We start from the raw sequence: 16,423 nt of genomic DNA, 5'->3' as shown, positions 1-16,423 counted from the left end.
AAGCTATAGGCATGCAGCACGTAGCCCCTTCCACACCCCACCTGCATTTCTGTGCTTCTTCTACCCTATTTTAATGTGTTTCCAGTCCCCAGAACCTGGGGCTTCCCTGTGGAGGACCACTCCCAGACAACAGGAAGCATTTTGTCCAATAATTAAACTTTCCTGGGAGTTTGAATCCCATCATCCCCCATTCTCACCCCAACCCTTGCTGTGAACAAATGGCTACTAACACAGGGTCATGGAAACCCAGCTCCTTTGTGTCAGGATGGGAGGTAAGGCTCACTCCCAAGTTGCCTGGCAATCAGGCTGAAGCGCCCTTCTCAGGACCCCTGAAATGTACCCAGGCCTGTCTTCCTCTCTTTCCCTACCCTGATTCTCCACTCCCCATCTGGGTCTCACTGACTGCACACCCATCATAAGTTATTTGACAACACATTGTTGTCTGCTGCTTTAGCATCTGTGTCCAGAAGCTGCTAGAAATAGTAGAGCAATTAGGAAGTAGGGTTTGAAGCTGGCCAAACCTCAGTCCACCCAGGTTCTTGTGGCCCTGAACCAGTAGCTTCTGTGCCACTCTTTAGCTCTCTATAAATGGGAACAGCAATGATAGGAATGACCCTGTAGAAATGTTTGAAGGATCAGTGCAGGTAACATACGTGGGTACTTGATAGGTTTTCTGTCCTGTTGGGAGCCCACATATGCATGGATTCTCATGCACAGGTGCACGCACCAGGACACCACAGCCTTGCACCACCCCCTGCCACATCTGGCGGAATAATCTCTTAGAAATCACATTTGTTGTGATTTATTTATTTATTTTTTTAATTGGGATTAGCACAGTGGCTACTTCTTTATTTTTTAATTTTACTTTAAGTTCTGGGATACATGTGCAGAAAGTGCAGGTTTGTTACATAGGCATACATGGGCCATGGTGGTTTGCCGCACCTACCAACCCATCTCCAGGTTTTAAGCCCCGTGTACATTAGGTATTTATCCTAATGCTCTCCCTCCCCTTGCCCCCTGCTGCCTGACAGGCCCCGGTGTGTGATGTTCCCCTCCCTGTGTCCATGTGTTCTCATTGTTCAACTCCAACTTATGAGTGAGAGCATGCAATGTTTGGTTTTCTGTTCCTGTGTTAGTTGCCCGAGAATGATGGCTTCCAGCTTCATCCATGATCCTGCAAAGGGCATGAACTCATTCTTTTTTATGGCTGCATAATATTCCATGGTGTATATGTGCATCATTTTCTTTATCCAGTCTATCATTGATGGGCATTTGGGTTGGTTCCAAGTCTTTGCTATTGTAAATAGTGCTGCGATAAACATACATGTGCATGTGTCTTTATAGTAGAATAATTTATAATCCTTTGGATATATACCCAGTAATGGGATTGCTGGGTCAAATGGTATTTCTGGTTCTAGATCCTTGAGGAATTGCCACACTGTCTTCCACAATGGCTGAACTAATTTACACTCCTACCAACAGTGTAAAAGCATTCCTATTTCTCCACAACCTCCCCAGCATCTGTTGTTTCCTGACTTTTTAATAATCACCATTCTAACTGGAATGTTTTGTGATTTCTGTTAAGATACTTACCCAGCATAAAATTCTACTTTTGAAAGTTTGCTGTGTATGAGGCGCTGTTGACAGCGAGCTTGGTGGCTGGCGTTACTTTCATGGGGCCCAAAGACCAGGGTGTGGACAGAGATTGTGTGGCAATTACAACGTGAGTGATGTGGGCTTGGGAGGGGAGGCCCCAGGGACTCAGGGCTCAGTGGGACCTCCTTGGCAAGGTGCCCTCTTTTGTGAGGCACACCTGACTTCTGATGTCCTGATTTCTGGTGCAGGTCACCAAGGCAAATCTTCATCTGCTCAGAAATGAGGAGGGTCCCCCCAGCAGATCTTTATGACTTTGGCTCACTTGGAGTCAACAGCCCTGCCCTGCATTCGTTCCCTAGTGGGTAAGGCTCCAGGGTCCCCTGGTTAGCTTAACTACCTTCTTCTTGCTCAGGCAGTGGCGTTAACAGCTGCTGCATGGGAAACTTCACCCAGTACAATGAGTTTTAAGCAAACAAATCTAGGGATGAGGGACAAGTAGAGGGCCCCGGAAGCATGCATCCAGAGATGCAGCACAAGGCTTCAGAGTGACTTGCCTTGTGGGTGGAGGAGAGAGCAACCTCTGTCTCTAGAGTGCCGCTTACACAGATTGTAGAATCAGAAGCCTGGGCCCGCACTCACACTGGATGACCTCGAACTCCTCACTCACCTCCCTGGAATTCATTTTTCTTCTCTGTAAAATGGGAATATTAATAATTAATAATAATAACACTTCCTTCATGTGGTTTTTATGAGAATTAAAAATGTCACACTGAAAAGGGAGTCCGACATGATGAACGCTCATCAACACTGGCTACTTTAGTTTCATAACAGAAGGTAGGGGAAGTTGCATGGACTGGAATGTTAGTCCTGACGGAGTTTTACTTGTTCAAAGTTTCTTGAGGGCCTCCTGTGTGCCAGGCACTGGTCCAGAGCTCTCTCTGAACCCTGAGATGCCCAGCTGCGATGTTGTCTTCCACAGCACGGAACTTTTCTTGTACCGAAGGTTTCAAGCAGGGGTTCAGCATGGTATGAGGCCATGCACAATGAAAAGGGCGTTATAAAATTGTGTGCATCTATTTGGAGTCATCCAGGGCTTTTTAACATGAGAAAGCTTTTTTGTTCTTTTGATATTTAGACTTACAAGTTAATCTTTCATGAGGAAGGTGATGCTAAGATGCACACTCCAAGTTGCTGGCACCATGTTGCTTTCTTCAATGCTGGCCGGCTGGTGCCTAGCAGAGGGCCTGGGGCAGAGTAGGCATCTCGTGCGTGTTTGTTGAATGAGTGGATAAAAAGCCACATCTGAAGACAGAGCTCGGAGCAAAGAACAAAAGGAAGTGGAAAGCTGAATATCATGCAGTTAGAAAAAAAAAAGAAAATTGAGCTCTTGAAGGCTAGTCAAAATAGGCTGTTTTGGAAGAAAGAGTATCAGTGGAAAACTATGCTGTTTGGAGTTCTCATAGTCATTAAACTGTTACTTACATAAAAAAAAATCCTGATTATTTGAAGAAAACAAAGTAACCAAAAGAGGCAAGACAACCGCTTTCTGTTTTGGTCAGAAGGTTTCTGATAGACTAAGAATGAAGTATGATGCCTGGCATTTGAGTTATCCTCATGGAAAATATTTAGAATCAGTGTGGGGAGAACTGTTCTGTACCCCCTCAAACCAGAGCGTGTGGGTCCACATCGCATAGCCCAGAGTTCCTCAATGTGCAGCCCAAGGTCCTGACTCACGGAATCCCATGGGCATTTGCTAAGGTCAGTTTCTTGACCCTGACTCCCAGATCTCCTAAGTCAAACTTTAAAATAAAATGAGGCCGGGCGCAGTGGCTCATGCCTTAATCCCAGCACTTTGGGAGGCCGAGGTGGGCAGATCACAAAGTCAAGAGATCGAGACCATCCTGGACAACATGGTGAAACCCCGCCGCTACTAAAAATACAAAAAATTAGCTGGGCGTGTTGGTGCATGCCTGTAGTCCCAGCTACTCGGGAGGCTGAGGCAGAAGAATCGCTTGAACCTGGGAGGTGGAGGTTACAGTGAGCTGAGATAGTGCCACTGCACTCTACCCTGGCAACAGAGCGAGACTCAGTCTCTAAAAAAAAAAAAAAAAAAAAAAGTGAAATAAAATGGCATGGGGAGAAAATATTGAAGAGGAAATTCACATGGGGCTGCACAACATAAATTCTTTGCTCTCCTAGAACCTTGGAATTCTAAAATTGTAGCTAATAGGTTGATACTAATGATGGATAATTACATGATTTAGTCTTTCCTTCTTGGTGGCTTAACAGTTATAAGAAGAAATTCTGTAGTCTTCATGCATTAAATGTGAAAGCCACATCTTTGAGGACCTTTGCAGCAGAGGACTTTGATTCTTGACCTGCTCACAGATGCATTTTCACTGGGTGCCGGTGGAAAGCACTGTAATCATGAAAAGAAATCGATTTTATTTCTGAGCTCGGGAGGCTGTTCGGCAATTGGAATAGTGGTTGCCATAAACGGCAGGAGGGCAGTCTCCAGGCTCTGCTGAATATATACCTTGGCTAGGCCACAGGCTCGTTTTTAACCATGAGTATTAACTTGTGGATTTTTTTTTTTAATTATTCCCAAGGAACACACAGTGGAAGGGACACAGGTATCAGGACCTCTGAAATGCGAAGTGAGAAAGGGGAGTGTTCTCAGGGTAAAACAGTCCTGCTCACAGAGATTCCATACACCCCACACTGGGTCCCTTAGAGCCATTTCAAAAATAGTGCCTGTAATCCCAGCTACTCGGGAGGCTGAAGCACAGGAATCACTTGAACCCGGGATGTGGAGGCTGCAGTGAGCCGAGATCTTGCCACCGCACTCCAGCCTGGGCGATAGAGCGAGATTCCGTCTCAAGTAAATAAATAAATAAATAAATAAATAAATAAATACCACTCTCACTTTTGGTGATCCCACTTCCTAGCAATTATATTAAAATATACCAATTTTAATTATATTAAAATTTCCCATGAATGAATCAGATAAATATGTATTATTTTTCTACAACACGTGTTTTTAAAATTAGTTACCTCCTGATAACTAACTCTTTATTCATAAGCATTTGTGATTTTTCTGCATACTCAAGAAATGTTACAAAGTAAGAAAATCTACCTGCAAGGTCTCTGCAAATGCACTGACATTTTCATAAAGACTCATTGGACCAATGGACTATCATTTTGAGGAAATTCAATTAAGCATTATTAATTTTGACTCTGCAGCTTAATTTTTGTATTTGGATCGTGTGTGTGTGTGTGTGTGTGTGTGTATGTATACATGCATGTGTATCTCAACCGTTCCCTAAGACACTGGGCAGCTTGCAGACTCCAAGTAGCCTGCCTTTGGCAGCCAAGGCAAAAGCAATTAAAATGGTGAGGCCTGGTGAGTGGGTGTCAGTTCTGGTGGAGTTGGGTCCACCTCTGCTGGGCTCATTGTTATTTGGGGGGGGGGTTCATCTGCATAATAAAAACATGAAATTTTCTCTTTCATTTAAGAATTACTTTTCATGATAGTGGATGAATTGGGCCTTCTTTGATAGGCAACAGATAGTCAAGGATTATTAGGAGGTAACTAATTTTGAAAACACATGTTGTAGAAAATAATACATATTTCCCTGACTCATTTGTGGGAAATTTTAATATAATTAAAATTGGTATATTTTAATACAATTGCTAGGAAGTGGGATCACCAAAAGAGTGTTTTTTTTATTTTTTATTTTTATTTTTATTTTATTTATTTATTTATTTATTTATTTTGAGACTGAATCTCAATCGCCCAGGCTGGAGTGCGGTGGTGCGATCTCGGCTCACTGCAACCTCCGCATCCCGGGTTCAAGTGATTCTTGTGCCTCAGCCTCCCAAGTAGCTGGGATTACAGGTGCCATTTTTGAAATGGCTCTGAGGGACCCAGTGTGGGGTGTATAGCATCTCTGTGAGCAGGACTGTTACCCTGAGAACACTCCCCTTTCTCATTCTGCATTTCAGAAGTCCTGATACCCGTGTCCCTTCCACTGTGTGTTCCTTGGGAATAATTTTTAAAAAATCCACAAGTTAATACTGATGGTTGAAAATGAGCCTGTGGCCTAGCCAAGGCATAATAAGAGGTGGGGTCAGGGTTCTAACTCAGACAGTCTGGCTTGTCACTGTTATATTATTGAATCCTGTAAACTATGGGGAAAAAAATCCAAACTTCTTAGCAGGTCCTGGTTCACTTGGGGTCATCTCGTCGCTGAGTTCCTCTTACATTCATCTTCCATCCCTCTTCCCTGTCACTCTTATTCATTCTCGAATGCACCAAGTTCATTCCCAATGCAGAGCTTCTGAACTTGGGTATGTTTTTGTCTGGCACTTGGTGATTTCTCTCCCAACCTTTGTCTAGCTTGTTTCCTTAATTAATTCAGGTCTTTGCTCAAATGTCACCTTCTGAGAGAGGAATTCTTGCCCAGTTTTTTCTTTGAATAGATTCTCTGTGTCACTTGTTGATACACGAGTCCTTACTCTTTTTTTCTTTAGGTGACTTCAGTTAATTTATTATATATATGAGCTTAGTTATTTTTCGTCTGCATCTCCTCTTGAATTTAATAATAATGTTACTTTCAGCAGATCACTACTACTGAGTGGTGTTTACATGCCAGGAGTTATTTGTAATACTTCATATGTATGCTGTACTTAACTCATCACATCTTCCCTATGTGATAAGTTATATGAATAGGTCCCTGTTTTGCAGAAGGGGAAATTTAGGCATAGAGAAACCCATTGACTTGCCCAAGGCTCCCCAAGTATTAAGTCATGGAGGCAGGATTCAAGTCCAGATGGTCCAGCTCCCGGGTCTGGACAAGTGTTGTTTGTTCCCTTCTGTGCCCGTGGTGTTGGGAACAGGACCTGTGGCAAGCATCTGCTGAAGGTGGGAATCAGCTTTGTTGATAAATGGCCCTGCCATGCAGCTGGCCCAGCAAGAGGGACCTGAGCTTCATCCTGACCCCCTTATCCACCCTCACTTCTGCCTCTAATCAAAATTTTAAGTCCTATCCATCAGAGCTGTCTCTTCCTTCTCAGATGTTCAGCTTCCTCTTGTGCCCCTGGCACTGCCTGATGCAGAACCAGATTCTTTCCTTTGCTCAGCATCCTCACTAGCCTCCTTCTCTTCATGCTCCCAGCTCTCATTGGATGTTCACACTGATGCAGCAGTGACAAGATTAGACTTTTAGGGGTCTCTCAGACAGTGTTCCACGGACTGGCCTCTAGGTTAACTACACACATGTTATTTCAGTTGCTTTTCTTAAATATGTTACATGTTTTAAAAAATGCAATGAATGAAATGTTTGTCTTATTATTTTAGTAAATATTTATACAGTGAAGACCTATTTTAGGAATATAACTTCTAGTGTCTGGGTTCAAATCCTGGCTCCACCTCTAAAATGGTGAGATTTTGGGCAAGCGCCCAGTGCCTCAGTTTCTACACATGAGCATGACAGCAGGAGTAGACCCTGTCTCGCAGGGTCATGTTGCAGATTTACTTAGGTCATGCAAGCCCTTGTCACGGAAGTATATTCAAATGGCAGCTGCTCTGCCCCTCCTTCTCATCATCATTGACTTGTGCTATATTTCTTAACTGTTTTTGTGTAGACTTCCTTTCTTCCCATATTTCAACTCTGTGGCATTGAGGGAGTGACTTAGCAGATGCATACGTCTGATCACATGACGTGATGCAAGCAGACATGCCCCTCCATAGCACCTATACGTGAGGGGCCCAGATGCCAGGCCTGGCTGGGTCACATCCGCTCAGCACAGAGTTGTGCAATGACATGAGAACAGATGGCATCCCAGGTCATGACAAATTGGGCTATGTGTGATTTCAGTGCTTACCCTGAGCTCCCCATACGTCTCATTTGGCTTTAGTATTCATGAGGAAGAGAGTGTGAACATTTGCTAGATAAAGTAACAAGATTTTGAAACAATAATTGATCCCAAATTCTTATTTTAAAAAATCAGTCTTAGAGTTTTTGCATAATAGCAAGAGAAATAGTTACCATGGGGGATAAAAATGAATAGCAGAACCAAAGATTTTGAAAAGGGATGGGATGAATCAAATATATATCACACAAAATACATAGGCACCAACAATGATGCTTGTAGATGTTAAATATACCATATCTTATGCTGTCAGAAAAATAAAAAACTGCTTGTCTAAGGAATAGCTTCATGGTTTCATTGATTTTCTTCAGCAAATGCTACCCATTTGGACCATATAAACTAAATTATTTTCATAAAATTATGTTCGTCTGTTTTACAGATTAGACTTCCATGTAAGATTGAGTTGGGGGGCTGGGAAAGAAGGAGCTCCATTGCCTAAAAATAATTCAATATAATAAAATACATAAACGGCCCAGCACCGGAGACTCAGCTGGTTCGTTGGAAGATCTGAACTGACGTTAATTCATGTGGAGTCACCAGCAGATACACAGAGGTTAAAGCCAGACGTGAGGATAAGTTTGAAGGTGGAGATTCTGTGAAATTTGAAAGGAAGCCAGCCGAGGCCTTCTGAGGCCATGTGAACATTCAGGGGTGGGCAGATAAAAACAAGTTGATGAGGATGCCTGAGGAGGAATAGCCAGAGAATTCACAGAAAAAGACAAGAACCAGAGGATTTCAAAGAAGTCACAGTCCACAGTGAAAAAAGCTATAGAGAGGCATTTGATATAGACTAAAAAGCATTCATTAGCAGCAAATATCTGAGCCTTATTTTCAAGGTCTCTGAAATAAAACTTTTCAAATCATCCCGGATGCATGCCTTCACTCAGGCTGGGCTGCTTTCTGTTTCTTTCAGGTAGAGGCTGCCTTTGCTTGTTCTGTGACACCTGCCAAGTGTGCTTTTGCCCCTCAATTTTTTTATTTATTTCCTACCAGATCATCAAATTCTGCAGCGCAATTTTCCACTCCCACTTACACAAAGCCTTTTATCTTCCAGGCAGGAATACTCTTGCTTTAAAATACATAATCTTTTCTTAATATTTCATCGGAACATTCCTTATGATGCTTTCTGCTTCCTAACCATGGGTTTGTGCAGACCACAGATTGGCCATCTCCACTAATGTACACTGAGAAGACAGGATGCTTGCATATGTCTCCTTCTGTCTCCCCTCTGCTTTGCCTCCTCACGCCTTCATTTCCTTCAGAACTCTGCCCACAGGCTACTGCCCGCAGAAAGTACCCCTTGGCCTGGCTGGCAGGCAACTCTGCTTTGTGGCAATCAGGACTTTAAGTGTGCGTGTATTTGTGTAAAAAAATATCCAATTCCTCCCTTGGCCCCTGCAGATTCAAACTCAGTGAAGGCAGGGACTATTTGTATTTCTCTCTCTTCCCAACACAGGATCCAGTATCCAAAGCCTGGTATTCATCAAGGCCGGCACCCATATTCTGTAGATAAGGAGACGTTGGCTCTCTACAAAGTTGTAGCACAAAAGAGTCAATGTCAAAGTCACCAAGAGAACCAGCGTGATGGGTTCCCAGACCAGTGCCTTTCCTAGCAGTGCCTTTATTAGATGGCTCCTTTCTCCCTTTTGCACAGATGGAGGAATCTGTCCCTCAGTAGGAGTCTTTATGAGCTGGACGTCAGCCCTTCTTGTGCTTGTGCATTCAGGAGCCTGGGCAAGGGATTCCTGACCAAAAAAAACAAAAACACAAAACAAAACAAAACAAAACAAAAGAACCAGCAAGGATAGTATTGAAATTTGAATCAGGAATGTGTGAGGAATTATCTCTCATGACCCAGCTCTTCTATGTGGCCAGTTTACCTTCATTGAGAACAGACCCTGAAGATTATCGCCTTGAAGTATTTGACTATGAACCAGAGGAAATAGACTTATATAAGAAATACAGCAGAGTTTCAGGGCCAAAGGAATTTAAAGACTAAATGGGAAACTTGCAGATGCAGAGTCATGAAATGAATTGATTAAGGTCACTAGTCAATAGCAAAGCTGTATTCTGACTCAGGAACATGAGATCTAAAGACACTTTGACCTTAAACAGTTTTTTTTTTGTTTGTTTCATCATGAGAAAGAACTTCTGTTTATTTGCAGTTTGAATGGTCAGGAATTTATTTAAGATTCCAGAGATAATTTGTCAATTAATATCTTTTTAATTTTATTGATTGTAAATATGTTGCTATTTCATTAATTATGTTAAGAGCTAAACCTTTTAAATTACCTTAGGGTTTTCCATTTAATGCATGTGGTGTGATTTATTTAACCATTCTCCTTATATTGAATATGATTTCAATGTCATTTCTTATGAATGATGTGTGGACAGCTTTTTGTTTTGTTCTGTTTTTCTAGCTTTATTGAGGTATAATTGACAAATAAAAATTGCATATTTTTAAGATCTACCACTTTTTAATTTTATTTTAAAAATATTTTTTATTTAAGTAGCTTTTGGGGTACAGGTGGTTTTTGATTATATGGATGGATCATATAGCGGTGAAGTCTGAGATTTTAGCACACCCATCACCCAAGTATTGTACATGGTACCCAATGTGCAATTTTTTATTTTTCACCCCCTTCCACTCTCCTCTTTCTGAGTCTCCAAAGTCCATTATACCACTCTGTATACCTTTCCATACCCACAGCCTAGCTCCCACTTATAAGAACATACAGTATTTGGTTTTCCATTCCTGAGTTACTTCACTTAGAATAATGGCCTCCAACTCCACCTAAGTTATTGCAAAATACATCATTTTATTCTTTTTATGGCTGAGTAGTATTCCATGGTGTGAATATAGCATGTTTTATTTACCTGCTCATTGGTTGATGGACGCTTAGTTTGGTTCCATATCTTTGCAATTGTGAATTGTGCTGCAATAAACATACGCATGCAGGTGCATTCTTGAATATAATGACTTCTTTCTCTTTGGGTGGATACACAGCACTGGGATTGCTGGGTCAAATGGCAGGCCTGCTTTTAGTTCTTTAAGAAATCTCCATACTGTTTTCCATAGAGTTTGTACTAATTTACATTCCCACCAGCAGTGTATAAGCATTTCCTTTTCACCATATCCATGCCAACATCTGCTGTTTTTTGACTTTTTAATAATATTCATTCTTGCAGGGGTAAGGTGGTATCTCATTGTAGTTTTCATTTGCATTTCCCTGATGATTAGTTACGTTGAGCATTTTTGCATATGTTCGCTGGCCATTTGTGTATCTTCTTTTGAGAAATGTCTATTCGTGTCATTTGCCCACTTTTTGATGGGATTATTTTTTTTCTTGCTAATTTGTTTGAGCTCCTTGTAGATTCTGGATATTAGTCCTTTGTCAAATACAGAGTTTGCAAATATTTTCTCCCGTTCTGTAAGTTGTCTGTTTACTTTGATGGTTATTTATTTTGTTGTACAGAAGCCTTTTAGCTTAATTAGGACTCATCTATTTATCTTTGTTTTTGTAACATTTGTGTTTGGGTTCTTTGTCGTAAAGTCTTTGCATAGGCCAATGTCCAGAAGAGTTTTTCCTAGGTTATCTGCAAGAATTGTTCTGATTTCAAGACTTAGATTTAAGTCTTTGACTCATCTTGAGTTGATTTTTGTATAAGGTGAGAGAGAAGGATTGATCCAGTTTCATTCTTCTACCTGTGGCTATCCAGTTTTCCCATCATCAATTATTAATTAGGATGTTTTTCCCCAATTTATTTTTTGTAGGCTTTGCTGAAGATCAGTTGGTTGTAAATTTGGCTTTATTTCTGAGTTCTCTATTCTTTTCCACTAGTCTATGTGTCTGCTTTTATAGCAGTACCATCCTGATTTGGAACTATAGACTTGTAGTATAATTTGAAGTCAGGTAATGTGATTCCTTTAGATTTGTTGTTTATGCTTAGGATAGCTTTGGCTATTCAGGTTCTTTTTTGGTTCCACATGAATTTTAGGATTGTTTTTTCTAATTCTGTGAAAGATGATGTTGGTATTTTGATAGGAATTGTATTGAATCTGTAGATTGCTCTGGGCCGTTTCAAATGGTCATTTTCAAATATTGAAATGGTCATTTTCACGATATTGAGTTTTCCAATCCATGACATGAGATGTGTTTCCATTTGTTAAGGTCTGCAATGTGATGATTTGATATATGTATGTATTGTAAAATAATTACCACCCCACTGGCTATTTGGACTCTTTTATGAATTTTATATGAACTCAATATGAATTTTAAAACAATGTTTCTAGTTCTGTGAAGAATATCAGTGGTAGTTTTAATAGGAATAGCATTTAATCTATAAATGGTTTTGGGCAGTATGGCCATTTTAATGATATTGATTCTTCCTATCCATAAGCATGGAATGTTTTTCCCTTTGTTTGTGTTCTTTTTGCACAAGATTGCTTTGGCTGTTTGAGGTCTTTTGTGGTTTCATATGAATTTTAGTTTTTTTTTTCTATTTATGTGAAAAATACTGAAATTTGGACAGGGCTTAAATCAAATCTATAGGTTGCTTTAAATGGCATGGACATTTTAACAATATTAATTATTTTAATCCATGAACATGACCTATCTTTATATGTATCTGTGCCCTTTTCAGTTTCTTTCATTAGTGTCTTATATTTTCAGTGTATAGATCATTTACCGCCTTGATTAAATTTGTCTCTAAGTATTTTATTGTTTTTGTAGCTGCTATACATGAGATTGCTTTATTGATTTCTTTCTGAGGTATTTGTTGTTAGCATACAGAAACACAACTGATTTTTTAATGTTGATTTTGTATCCTTCATCTTTATTAAATTTTTTTATTCATCCTAACAGTTTTTTCATGGAATTTTTAGGCTTCTCTATATATGAGATCATGTCATCTGCCAACAGAAACAAACTTTACCTCTTCCTTTAAATTACGGAGGCCCTTTTCCCCTTGTTTAATTTCTTTGGCTAAGCCTTTCCGTACTGTATTCAACTGAAGTGGTAATAATGGACACCCTTGTTTTGTTCCTGATCTTAGAGGAAAAGCTTTCAGCTTTTCACCATTGAGCATGATGTTAGCTGTAGGCTTGACATATGTGGTCTTTGTTCTTTCTTCTTGAAGGGGTGGCCTGCCCCTCCACACCTGTGGGTATTTCTAGTCAGGTGGGATGAGAGACTGAGAAAAGAAATAAGACACAGAGACAAAGTATAGAGAAGCAACAGTGGGCCCAGGGGACCGGCGCTCAGCATACCAAGGACCTGCACCGGCACCAGCCCCTGAGTTCCCTCAGTTTTTATTGATTATTATTTTCATTATTTCAGCAAAAAGGAATGTAGTAGGAGAGCAGGGTGATAATAAGGAGAAGGCCAGCAAAAAACAGGTGAGCAAAAGAATCTATGTTATAATTAGGTTCAAGGGAAGATACTATGCCTGGACGTGCATGTAAGCCAGATTTATGTTTCTTTCCACCCAAACATCTCAGTGGAGTAAAGAATAACAAAGCAGCATTGCTGCAAACATGTCTCACCTCCCACCATAGGGCGATTTTTCTCCTATCTCAGAATTGAACAAATGTACAATCGTGTTTTCTACCGAGACATTCAGTTCCCAGGGGTAGGCAGGAGACAGTGGCCTTCCTCTATCTCAACTGCAAGAGGCTTTCCTCTTTTACTAATCCACCTCAGTGCAAACCCTTTACGGGTGTCGGGCTGGAGGACAGTCAGGTCTTTCTCATCCCACGAGGCCATATTTCAGACTATCACATGGGGAGAAACCTTGGACAATACCCCGCTTTCAAGGGCAGAGGTCCCTGTGGCTTTCCGCAGTGCATTGTGCACCTGGTTTATTGAGACTAGAGAATGGCAATGACTTTTACCAAGTATACTGCTTGTAAACAGTTTGTTAACAAGGCACGTCCTGCACAGCCCTAGATCCCTTAAACCTTGATTTCATACAACACATGTTTTTGTGAGCTCCAAGTTGGGTCAAAGTGGCTGGGGCAAAGTGGCTGGGGCAAAGCTACAAATTAACAACATCTCAGCAAAGCAATTGTTTAAAGTACAGGTCTTTTTCAAAATGGAGTCTCTTATGTCTTCCCTTTCTACACAGACACAGTGACAGTCTGATCTCTCTTTCTTCTTCCTACACTTCTATACCTAATGTGTTGAGAATTTTTATGATGAAAGGATGTTGAATTTTGTCAAATGCTTTTTTGCATCTATTGAGATGATGATATGGTTTTTGTCTTTCATTCTGTTGATTTGCTGTATTATATTTACAGATGTTCATGTGTTGAACATCCTTGCATCTGAGTAGATTCTACTTGATTATGGCATATGATCCTTTTAATGTGCTGTTGAATTAGGCTTGCTAGTATTTTGCTCAAAATATTTGCATCTATGTTCATCAGATATATTGGCCTATATATTTTTTTCTTGGATGGCGTTATCTTGTTTTGGTATCTAGGTAATGCTGGCCTCAAAAAATGAGTTTGGAAGTGTTACTTCGTATTCTATTTTTTTGGAAGAGCTTGAGAAGGATCGACATTCATTCTTGTATAAATGCTTGTGTGATGGACATTTTATGCCTAAGTTCTGCCAGTGTCCTTGTCTCTTACCTTATAAATATCTTCCATTAGTCAAAAGCCTGGTCAATAAATATGCTTATAGGTGACTTTTGAGGTTCCAGTCTTTCACTAAGACATGCTATTCTATTAGTCTAAATGTAGCTACCTTGATCCAGCCAGTTTTCAGTCAACCTGTTTGTTCAGATTCAGGCTATTGTCAGCTAGCTCTGCATGTGGTGTTTTTGAAAAGTTTCAAAGAGCTGGTAGTAGATATTTGATAAATTTTTCAGATTCCAAGAACATACGGCAGGGTATGGAGATGCAGAAAGTCCCCTTCCAGGTCCCTGAGCCTCCTAGTCCCTCATCTATGGCAGGTGGCATGACATAGTGAGAACTGGGCAGGAGTTAGAGGCAGGAGAGGCTCAACCTCTGTGGCTGATCGTATATGTTTGCTCCCTTGCCTGGATTTTAGGCTTCATGAGAACAAGGGTTAGCAGGATCTTAAAGAAGTCAATCAAAATGTCTCAGCTGCAGTCTCCTCATCTCATGCAAACTCCAGCTTCCTAAATCCATGTTAGCACCAACATCTTCCTCCCACTTTTGCTTTCCCAACCCACCCCAATACCCTTGCAACCAAATCCCTGCACGAAGTCTCTCTCTGCTGGAAATATCTAGAGCAGTTTCTGCCCCCCTAACCCAACACTGCTACAATGAGAAAACAAGCCATCAGGAGTAAAAATCAAAATAAATAAGTTACAACAGAATCAAATTGGGTTTTTCAAAACCAGTTTCTATTTCTCAGGTGTGGTCTTTCCTCATGAAATCAAGAGAAAATAACAATAATTCAAGCAAACAAAACACACACGCATACACACAAACCCTAACGTTTCAGGAAGAAAAAAGGCAAAAGTTAAAGATAGACACATTGAGACCACTAAGTTCTTATTTTAAAGAAATAAAGTCTGGGCATTCACTGCTCTAATGGGACTGACAGGTGACATGGCCAAGGCATGGATTCAACCTTCTTTGTATTGTTTCACTTCTGATTGAAATCCAGCTCACCCTCCCAGCCTTCATGAATCCCCCTCTTCAGAATCACTGAGTCCTTGCTCCTCTAACAGATACCTCCGACCAAACCTTCACTTCCTTAGCTCTGCCTTCCCTGCCAAGGGTGAGCAGGCTCAGAAGTTCAAGCATCCTTACCCAGCTTATAAAGGGGGCTCAGTGATGATTCCTGATGTGGACCCCCCATGCAAAGCTCTGTTGAGCACTCACTGAGAGACAACCCTCTGTTTTTCAATGCTCATCTCAAGGCTGTGGAGAATGTCTTCCTGACACCGTGTTTTTAGGCTCCGCATTTGGCCTGGCATGATTTAACAACTACGCTTCCTGTTTGTGATGTTCTCGCCTTGATATAGTTGGTGGTCTGTCATGTCACAGGCAACTCTGATGGTGCCACTGGGTGTGTTGCCACTTGAGTATTGGATGCGCCTTAATCACTAAATGAGATAAAAATGAAAACAAGCAACAACAACGAAAGTCCCTTTTGCTTGCACTCAGCAAAGGCATCCAACTCCCAGGGTGATTGGGATGGACAGGAACATGGGTGACAACGTAATGTGCTGGTGGCTTTAGGGGCTCAGCCTCCTAGATAAGATATAACTGGGGCGAAAGAGAAATGCAACCACAGATTCCAAAAGTAGGTCTATAAACAGAGGTCTTAATGGTGTGTTAGTAAACAGTGCTGAGGAGTTAGTTGAAGTATACTCAGGACGACTGAAAAAATGCAAGTTTCCTCCTTGCCCTAAGTGGGCCTCCTGGGAAGATACCACCGAGCTGGAACCACTTCTGAGAAATGTCCAGGGCCACGGCTTTGGGGCTAAAGCAGATAGAAGTGGAGTGAGGGAGTGCAAGCCCCGGCAGAGCTCAGTGAATGAGTTTATTGATTGAGTAACTGGACAATTCATTTGTCACTGCATCAGTCCCTCAGTCAGTACAAATTCTTCCTTCAACAACTCTGAGGGGCAAAGATAAGGCAGAAAATAAGAAGAATATTCTCCATTATTCAGAGATTGTGATTCCTATTGGGTGGGCATACATGGCAATTGTAAACTCACACATCCTGATGGCAGAGGCTTGAACAACCTGTCTGCAAGAATCTCTCTCTTTTATTTTAGAAAAAGGAAAACAGAGGTTTCCATCTACAGAGAAACTGGACCTGTGGCCAAGAAAATGAAGATAAAATGTTCAGAGGAAAACTGGGCTGACAGTGGGTAATGAGAGACTTGTCAGGGAGGTGTGGAGAAAGCA

The 16,423-nt window shown here is 41.2% G+C and overlaps 1 protein-coding gene across 8 annotated transcripts in view; it reads left to right on the top strand.

Moving 5' to 3' along the window:
* The window catches only part of FAM135B (family with sequence similarity 135 member B), a 449,831-nt gene that overhangs the window by 275,447 nt on the left and 157,961 nt on the right, over positions 1 to 16,423 (top strand). For 2 of the 8 annotated variants that reach the window (XM_055287342.2, XM_063643568.1), the window contains exon 1: positions 16,275 to 16,386. The exons of the other annotated variants lie outside the window; for them this stretch is intronic. The gene's annotated coding sequence lies outside the window, so the exon portion shown is untranslated. Of the gene's footprint in view, positions 1 to 16,274; positions 16,387 to 16,423 lie in introns of those variants that run through there. 8 annotated transcript variants of the gene reach the window in all.

This window comes from Symphalangus syndactylus, chromosome 7 (genome assembly GCF_028878055.3).
Source record: "Symphalangus syndactylus isolate Jambi chromosome 7, NHGRI_mSymSyn1-v2.1_pri, whole genome shotgun sequence".
Classification (NCBI taxonomy): Eukaryota; Metazoa; Chordata; class Mammalia; order Primates; family Hylobatidae; genus Symphalangus; species Symphalangus syndactylus.
Note: the sequence above shows the minus strand (reverse complement) of the source record. Positions and strands in the feature narration are given on the sequence as shown.